At 38.9% G+C, this 8,197-nt stretch overlaps 1 protein-coding gene across 3 annotated transcripts in view; it reads right to left on the bottom strand.

Moving 5' to 3' along the window:
- LOC111862915 (cysteine protease ATG4B) overlaps nt 1-6,828 on the bottom strand; it is a 36,390-nt gene extending 29,562 nt beyond the window's left edge. Inside the window, exon 1 of one of the 3 annotated variants that reach the window (XM_023848759.2) lies at nt 6,245-6,828. The gene's annotated coding sequence lies outside the window, so the exon portion shown is untranslated. The remainder of the gene's footprint in view (nt 1-6,244) is intronic. The other 2 variants (XM_023848760.2, XM_023848762.2) reach the window with 2 other exon arrangements.
- Nucleotides 6,829-8,197: the final 1,369 nt, after the last annotated feature.

Here is an 8,197-nt window from a genome sequence, read left to right as displayed (position 1 = left end):
TCGTCTTTCCTTTCGAAAACGATGGAGAAAATAGTGGACAGGCATATCAGGGACGGGGCATTGAGGACATAACCTCTACACCGAAACCAGCATGCCTACCAAACACGTAAATCTACCGAAAGCGCACTACATAATGTGGTAACACGCATAGAAAGTGCGATTGAACACAAGAATATTGCCTTAGGAGCATTCCTTGACATAGAGGGAGCTTTCAATAGAACCTCATTTGATATAATCAAACGGGCTGCTGGAAAGTATGGCACAGAGCCTGCAATATGCAGGTGGATCAGTGCTATGCTGGAAAGCAGAACCATAGCTGCCACACTATCAAGAGAAACTCTGGGGGCGTTCGCATCTAGAGGTTGTCCACAGGGGGGCATGCTCTCACCTCTACTGTGGAGCCTGGTTGTTGACAATCTCCTGTGGGGACTTAATGATGATGGGTATTATACAGTATGATATGCTGATGACACAGCAATCCTCATAAATGGAAAATTCCTTTCAACAGTATCAGAGCGTCTTCAAACAGCTCTGTACACGGTCCACCAATGATGTGAAAGAACAAGCCGTTCCATCAATCCTAATAAGACGGTAATTATACCATTTACTAGGAAGAGAAATATAAAGGGCCTTAAGGAACAGACCTTCTGCAATAAGACGATCCAGCTCTCCAGCGATGTCAAGTACCTTGGTCTAGTATTAGACAAGGGACTGACATGGAAAAAGCAGCTGGACAAGGTCATCAATAAAGCCTATAAGGCTTTTTGGACATGCAGAAGCATGTTTGGTAAAACTTGGGGACTGCAGCCGCACGTGCATTTGATATACACTGTGGTTGTAAGATCCATAATTACATAGAGCACCACAGTATGGTGGCCCAAAGTTGAACACACGACAAGCAAGGCAGAACTTAGCAAATTGCAAAGGTTGGCTTGCTTAGGTATCACAGGAGCAATTCGAACATCTCCAACAGCTGCACTGGAGACACTCCTTGGACTCACCCCACTGCATATACAGTTGGAGGCAGGGCCAGGGCAGGGATCTATAGTCTCCATTGCAGTGATCAATGGAAACCTAAATCTGATAGTTTTGGACATGCATACATGACTCAGGACATGAAAAAAGAACCCATATTACAAATGGAGTCGGACAAAACGATACTGAGACATGTATATGAAAAACCCTTCACAGTCAGATTTCCTGACAGGAGTGAATGGGAAGACAGGTTTTGGCCCAATAGAAAAGGGGGACTGATCTGGTATACAGATGGTTCCAAGGGCACTGGAGCTGGTATGTACTGCCATGGCACGAGGCAGAAACTTAGTTTCAGCCTTGGGCAGTACATGACAGTATTCCAGGCAGAAGTATATGCCATTAAGGCATGTATTATGGAGAATCTAGACAGGAACTACAGAAATAGGAACATCTACATTCTATCTGACAGCCAAGCTGCACTTAAAGCGCTTGACAAACACCAGATCAACTCAAATTTTGTCTGAGATTGCCACCAAACCATCATGGAACTGGCCAAACATAACAGGGTACAACTGATATGGGTGCTGGGGCATGACGGTATTGCTGGAAACAAAATAGCAGATCAATTGGCCAAGATTGGAGCTGAACATCCGTTCATAGGACCTGAACCAGCCTGTGGCATCTCTATAGGAGTTGCCAGACAGGCAATCATGGACTGGACAAATATGAAGCACAAGAAATACTGGGGATCCTTAACTGGACTCAAGCAAGCAAAGGGACTCATACAAGGACCCTCTACTAAAGGAGTGAAGGAACTGTTGAAGGTAAACAGGAACCAGCTACAATGGATGGTAGGACTACTTACAGGACACTGTCACCTTGAAGGACATCTCTTCACTCTGGGAGTAAGTGGAGTAAGTGATAGCCCAACTTGTGAGAAGCGTCAAGAAGAAAATGAAACAGCGAATGTGAGGCCTTAGCTTATGTAAGACTGCATCACTTGGGTCAATATTTTATGGAACCAAGTGACTATTTCGACATCCCCATGTACAAAATCCTATGCTTCATTCGAAGCGCCGGATTGTTGAGGGGATAAATAGAAGGGGAGGCACAATAGATCACTGTGGTCGCAGTGCAAGGGCCAAGAAGGCCCACCCCTTATACATTCATTCATTCATTCATTCAACTTAGTTCCAGCACAGTAAACTTCTTTCTGATATTTCCTCAGGTCAGTGGCTGGAACATGGAGGTTATATCTTGTATTTCTATTGCATACACGTGGATTTGTTTGAAAATCTTCCACACTATCTACAACAAACAATGAAAGTAAGAGAAGTAAATTAATTTTAAAGTTTATATTTTCATGAGTAACGTGACTGTCCTCACAGCAAAGCATGTTGGACTCACTCACGGGAAAATATATTCAGTAAGTTTTTCTACTTTGTCACTGTCAAGTTGACGACCAAGGAATTTAGGTATTTCTACTTCTATCATCATACCATACCTTTAAATTAACGCAAGTTTCGTTGCTAGTACAAAATTTCATATGAGACAGCGTAGTCAGTATAGCGACTGGCTAAGGGCTGGACGACCAAGAGGTCGGCTTTCGAGTCCCAGTAGGGTCATGGAGTTTCTCTTCCCCACTTCATCCAGATCAGCTCTGGGTCCCACCCAGCCTCCTATCCAATGGGTACAGGAAGCTCTTTCCCCAGGGGCAAAGTGTCAGGGGTGCGAAGCTGACCACTCACCTCCATCTAGTGCTGATATCAAGAAAATGTAGACTTATACAGCCACTCCCCCATACACCTTCATGGCATAGTGCATAATTAGTTAAGCACAGGGACAATTTTACAAAATTTCATAATTGTTTTGTCAAAATGAAATGTAAGTTCATTAGTTTTAAACCATCTGTTCTAGCTAGCAAAGACATCACTCATGTAATTTCAAAAACAGACAATTTCTGGATGTCAAAATAATAATATCACCAGCAAAGAGTACAGGTTGAGACTGGTCTGATCATTGATTTATATGAGGAAAAGCAAAGGACCAAGCACTGAACCTTGAGAACACTATGTTTTAGAATGCCCCAGTGAAATTTGTTTTATAATTTGAGTTCAATGATTTTATTTTGACTTGCAGGGACACATGGTAGTGTAGTTGGTTGAGGCACTAAGCTACAAGCCTGAAGGTTGCAGGTTCAAGTCCTGATGAGGTACCTGAATATTTTCAATTTACCTAATCCTTCCAGCCACACTATGGCCATTGGGTTGACTCAGCTTTTAACAGAAATGAGTACCAGGAAGATTCCTGGGGGGTTAATGGCAGCAGGTATGTAAGACTGACAACCTTACTGCTATCTGTGAGCTGTCTGGAAGATGTGGCAGCCTGGATCTCTCACACCCCTTCCAGCTTTTATGGCCTGTTAGAAGGACAGCTTTATATTTTTTACTTTGCTGAATCAGCACGTGAAATTTTAGTTAATTCACTTTCCAGCTATACCTCAAATTCCATTAAAACTTAGTTTTGACAGCAGCACTTCAAGACCTACACAGTCACAGGATACCCCCCCCAAAATCATTACAATACTAAAAGGATCTAATCAGGTTCGATCCAAGGTCTGGTCAGGTGGGATTTGTGGTGGCCAAAGTGGCACTGGGACGGGTTTTCTCCATGTACTTCGGTTTCCCCTGTCAATCTTCATTCCACCAAATTCTCCATCATCATAATCACCCAGGGCAGGTACAATAGGTCAATCAGTGGCCATGCCGAGTGGACTCCACCCCCCACTAAGCGAAAAAAGGAAGCAAGATTTCTTCTCTAAAGCTGTTGAGAGATTCTTCCTATGTCCAAATTATTCACGTGCAAAGGTACTGAGTTTAGAAAACACATTCTTATAACTTTCTTAATTTTTTTAGAAAATTGCTGTTAATTATTAAATTTGTCTGTCCTTGGATATGCAAAATTGTTCACCTTTCTTTCATACAGTGGTTTCACTTCTAAACATTTAGCTTGTTCTGGGAAAACTCCTATTGGCATTAATTGACTCTAAAGATAACTTAAAGGGACATCAATGTAGTCTGCACAGTTTCATCGTAAATGCACACTTTTTTTATTTCAGAGAATTCAAGATATTTTTGGTTTCATTTGTTGCTGTGAGAATAAGGTTTCTAATTGAGAAGCTTTCATAGATTGTTTCAGCTACTTACATTATTGTGTCTTCTGTTGTTAAGTCTTTGATGTCACTGTTCATTGTACTTATAACTGCTAACAAGCGAGTACTAAAATTGTTTGTTAAGGGTTTCGGATTTCTTATTATATCATCATTTATATTTACTGACAGGGTCTCTTCAGAAGAATATTTTACCTGCTTCCTTTTTAACAAATTTCCTGATCATCTGTATTTTATTATCCAACTCTAGTATCTGTTTATTTTATGGCTGTGCCACAGCTCAGACGGTTAGTCACTGACTTCCCACCACAGCGGCCCAGGTTCGATCAGGTCACGTGGGATTTGTGGTGGACAAAGTGGTACTGGGGTAGGTTTTCTCTGAGTACTTCAGTTTCCCCTGCCAATCTTCATTCCACCCATTGCTGCACAGTCACCATTATCTATCATCTGGGGCTGGTACAATAGTATCAAGTGGACTCGGTCTCACCCCACTAAGAATAATAAAAAAAAATATATTTATTTTAATGCATATGTCTGGCCTCTTTTAATGACTTGAGTTAAAACCTTGCAACATTTCCTGCAGTGAATCTTCATTGTTTGGTTCATACTAGATTGGCAATTTATGCAAAGATCTTGTCTATGTTTATGTGATGTTTTGATACATTTAGTTATGCAACCATAGTTTTCAGGCACCCTTTTCTCTGTTTTGGTGGGGAAACGTTCTTCATAATTTCTTGCAAAAAATTTGTTTAGGAATGTGTTTAACTTTGAGTTTACATCACAGCTGCTTAATATTGGTTTCCAATTTTCATTAATTATACATGCTGTAAATTCTATAACAGTGTTATTATTTGTTATTCCTGTTCATTTCTTATAGTTACAGTAATATGAATATAATTCTATATTTTTTATAACTACATGCTATGCATCATGATCAGAGAGCCCATTTATCAGTACCTTGATAGAAATATGATCTTTCCTGGAGCTCTCTATAAAAATATTATTGATGGTGGTACTGGGGTGATTCTTAGTTCTTCTAAGGAAGTTAACTACTGATGTGAGATTAAAGGACGTTAGTAGTGAGCTCAGGTGTTGTTTGTCTTTTCGTATGATAATCAATGTTTATGACAGCACAGAAGACAAATACTGCTTTGGGTTTATAAAGATAACTTACAATGTTTTCCAGCTTGTTTAAGAACAATTCAATATACCTGTAATACTCTGTATATAGCAAGAAAAAATATGTAGGACGATGGTATATAACACACAGAATTACTGGGTTTTTGCACCAATGACTGTGTTACCTGTTTCTAAGGGACCCAACAGAGTAGGTGTCTCCCCCCTCACCTGAGGATGGAAACAGAGCCAGTTTCTGAAACACAGTGTTCTCTAGTTTTTATAATACTGAACGAAGGACAAAGTCCAAAAACCCAGTAACTCTAAAGGAAATATATGCCAGAAAATTTAGATTCCAGAGACTGAAGAGAAGATTATTACACATCATACTTCTTACAGTATTACAATGCATCTGCCTGGAGACACTTAGGAAAACTTCATGCTGTAAAGGGACTACAAAATGTGTGAAGTGAATGAGGAAAGAAAGTGGAAACTAACTACAAAAGTTGGAGGAACAGAAGGCAGGAAAGTTAAAATTTCCCATTTTGTTGTTAGGTATCATAATTATTTGGTTAAAAATTCTTCTGTATTCAGTGTTACTACACTGTGAAGTTTCTCTGAATATTTAATCCACTTAGCACAGTTAGTTTAGACATAACTGCCAGTTTTCCTACAAGCTGATCAATAATTTGACCTTCAATAACAAATATAAGCTCCATCTATTACGTTATAAGCATGATCTGTGAAAATTATACAGCACTAAAATATTAAAGTAGCACAATGTACTATTCTCTACATTTGGAATGTAGCTGGATTGACACAAATTTCGGAACGTGTTCTTAAATTACGTAGTAGCTAAACGAATCTGCACAATAAAAATGTATATCAAACCCAAATGTATATCCCAACAAATTTTAAATCCATAACTTCACCAGATGTGAGAGAATAAGCTTTCCTTCACACAAAATCCCTCTTGGACCTTACCTTGACAATCCATATCTGGACTTACATTTTGACAACGAAGACATATAATCGAGCATGCCGACGTCTAGAATTAACATTACAAAAATCGGGTATATGGAAAAATATTTTCGGTCCAATACGATGTTGAACAGCTGTTCGACCTTGATGTTTTGACAAGCTTAACCACACAAAAACAGCTGGCAAAACCCCAAATCATTCATAATTTGCCGATCACTTCTGTTACACTGCCTATGGCTTTTAATGCGAACGATTCTATACCTTAAATTATTTTTTGTGGATTGTTTTAATTTTATTTCTTTAACTACTAAGAGTCATCATTTTCCAAGTTCATATTCGATTCTTTCCACAAGTCATAAACTTTCAACCACAATGATTACACTCCCAATGAAAACAGTTGACCATCGCATTTTGCAAAGCAGGCGCAGTCATGTCATAGCCTTCAAAACTTTCTTGTTGTGAAGTTGCTAGTCCAATAATGATGTAAATTAAAACACATACTTTGCCTCGTATAGCATCACACAAGTTGCAGGTACACGCAAAATATCAATAATATTATCCCAAGTTATTAAATGCCAGTAGCACTTTAAATAATTACTGCCGTAGCAGCTGTAGGATTATTGCAGTGGAAGGATACCTGTAGCGGCCTTGCTCCGTAGTCATTCATCGCAATATTTATATAATCATGCTACTATTGCAGGGGCTTACACATTCACATTAAAAAAAGAACCTACGTAATTCCTCTTGCATGAATACAACTTCAAGTTCATTCCTTAAGTGTTAAAAACCCTATTCACTTTCATATAAGCACAAAAAAATGTAATATAACGCCATGCAATCTTATAAATGGGTTCAATTGTTTGGAAAAAAAAATCTATTGCCTTTGCCTTCTACCACGAAGAGTTGGCCTCTGTGTAGAGACTGAACAAATCTATGAGAAGACTCAAGATTAATTAATCTTCAGTCCTACATTCGAGCAAAAGACCCCGGCCCCCGCCCCACCCATTTCAAACAGGAATGTCAAAGACTACAGTAAAACTACAAGGCCTTACAGGTTCAATTCCTGGCGCCTATTTTTATTCCAGTCCTACTAAATTTTGTGCTAATTTTACATGTCGGTAAGTTTGTGCTATTTTTACTGATCAAATATAATTATTATGGTCATGTCAAGGAGTAAGAGATGGGCAGTGCATGTAGCACTTACAGGCGAGAAGACATATACATGCAGGGTTCTGGTGGGAAAGCAAAAAGGAAGCATACCACTAGAAAGATTTAGACGAGGGTGGGAGAATAATGGTAAAATATATGAATTTGATTTGTTTCATTTTGGTCCGTCACACTAACAGTTACAATTATAAAAGACAAGTCCGTCCAATATGACTATTTCAGTTTTCTCACTTGATGATTCACTAGCCTTACATGTTTCGATCCATTTGGATCATCTTCAGAGGCACCAAACACTTTTTTGAAACCACTATCGCAACAGTTGTCATATCAAGTACACATGTAATGTCCAAGTACACAATGTTCCATCTATCACTCTCAGCAGCATTTCTGGTTATAGAAATATTTAAAGTTGTTTTAAAGTTTTAAAACTTTTGTTAAAAATTAAAATACATAAACCATACGGTATACACAGCACAGCGGGCCAAGAAATCATAACGGACAATATTAAGAATCTCCCTACTCAAGTTACATAGGAGGCACAACATCGGCCACCTTGAAGAGAGACGACAGGGGTTATTGACACGAACCGTATGTTTTATGTATTTTAATTTTTAACAAAGTTTTAAAACTTTAAAACAACTTTAAATATTTCTATAACCAGAAAGGCTGCTGTGAGTGATAGATGGAACATTGTGTACTTGGACATTACATGTGTATTTGATATGACACCTGTTGTGACAGTGGTTTCAAAAAAGTGTTTGGTGCCTCTGAAGATGATCCAAATTGATC

This window comes from Cryptotermes secundus, unplaced genomic scaffold (assembly GCF_002891405.2).
Source record: "Cryptotermes secundus unplaced genomic scaffold, Csec_1.0 scaffold582, whole genome shotgun sequence".
In the NCBI taxonomy this organism is placed as follows: Eukaryota; Metazoa; Arthropoda; class Insecta; order Blattodea; family Kalotermitidae; genus Cryptotermes; species Cryptotermes secundus.
The sequence above is the reverse complement of the archived record's forward strand: the minus strand, read 5'-3'. Positions and strand labels throughout refer to the sequence as shown.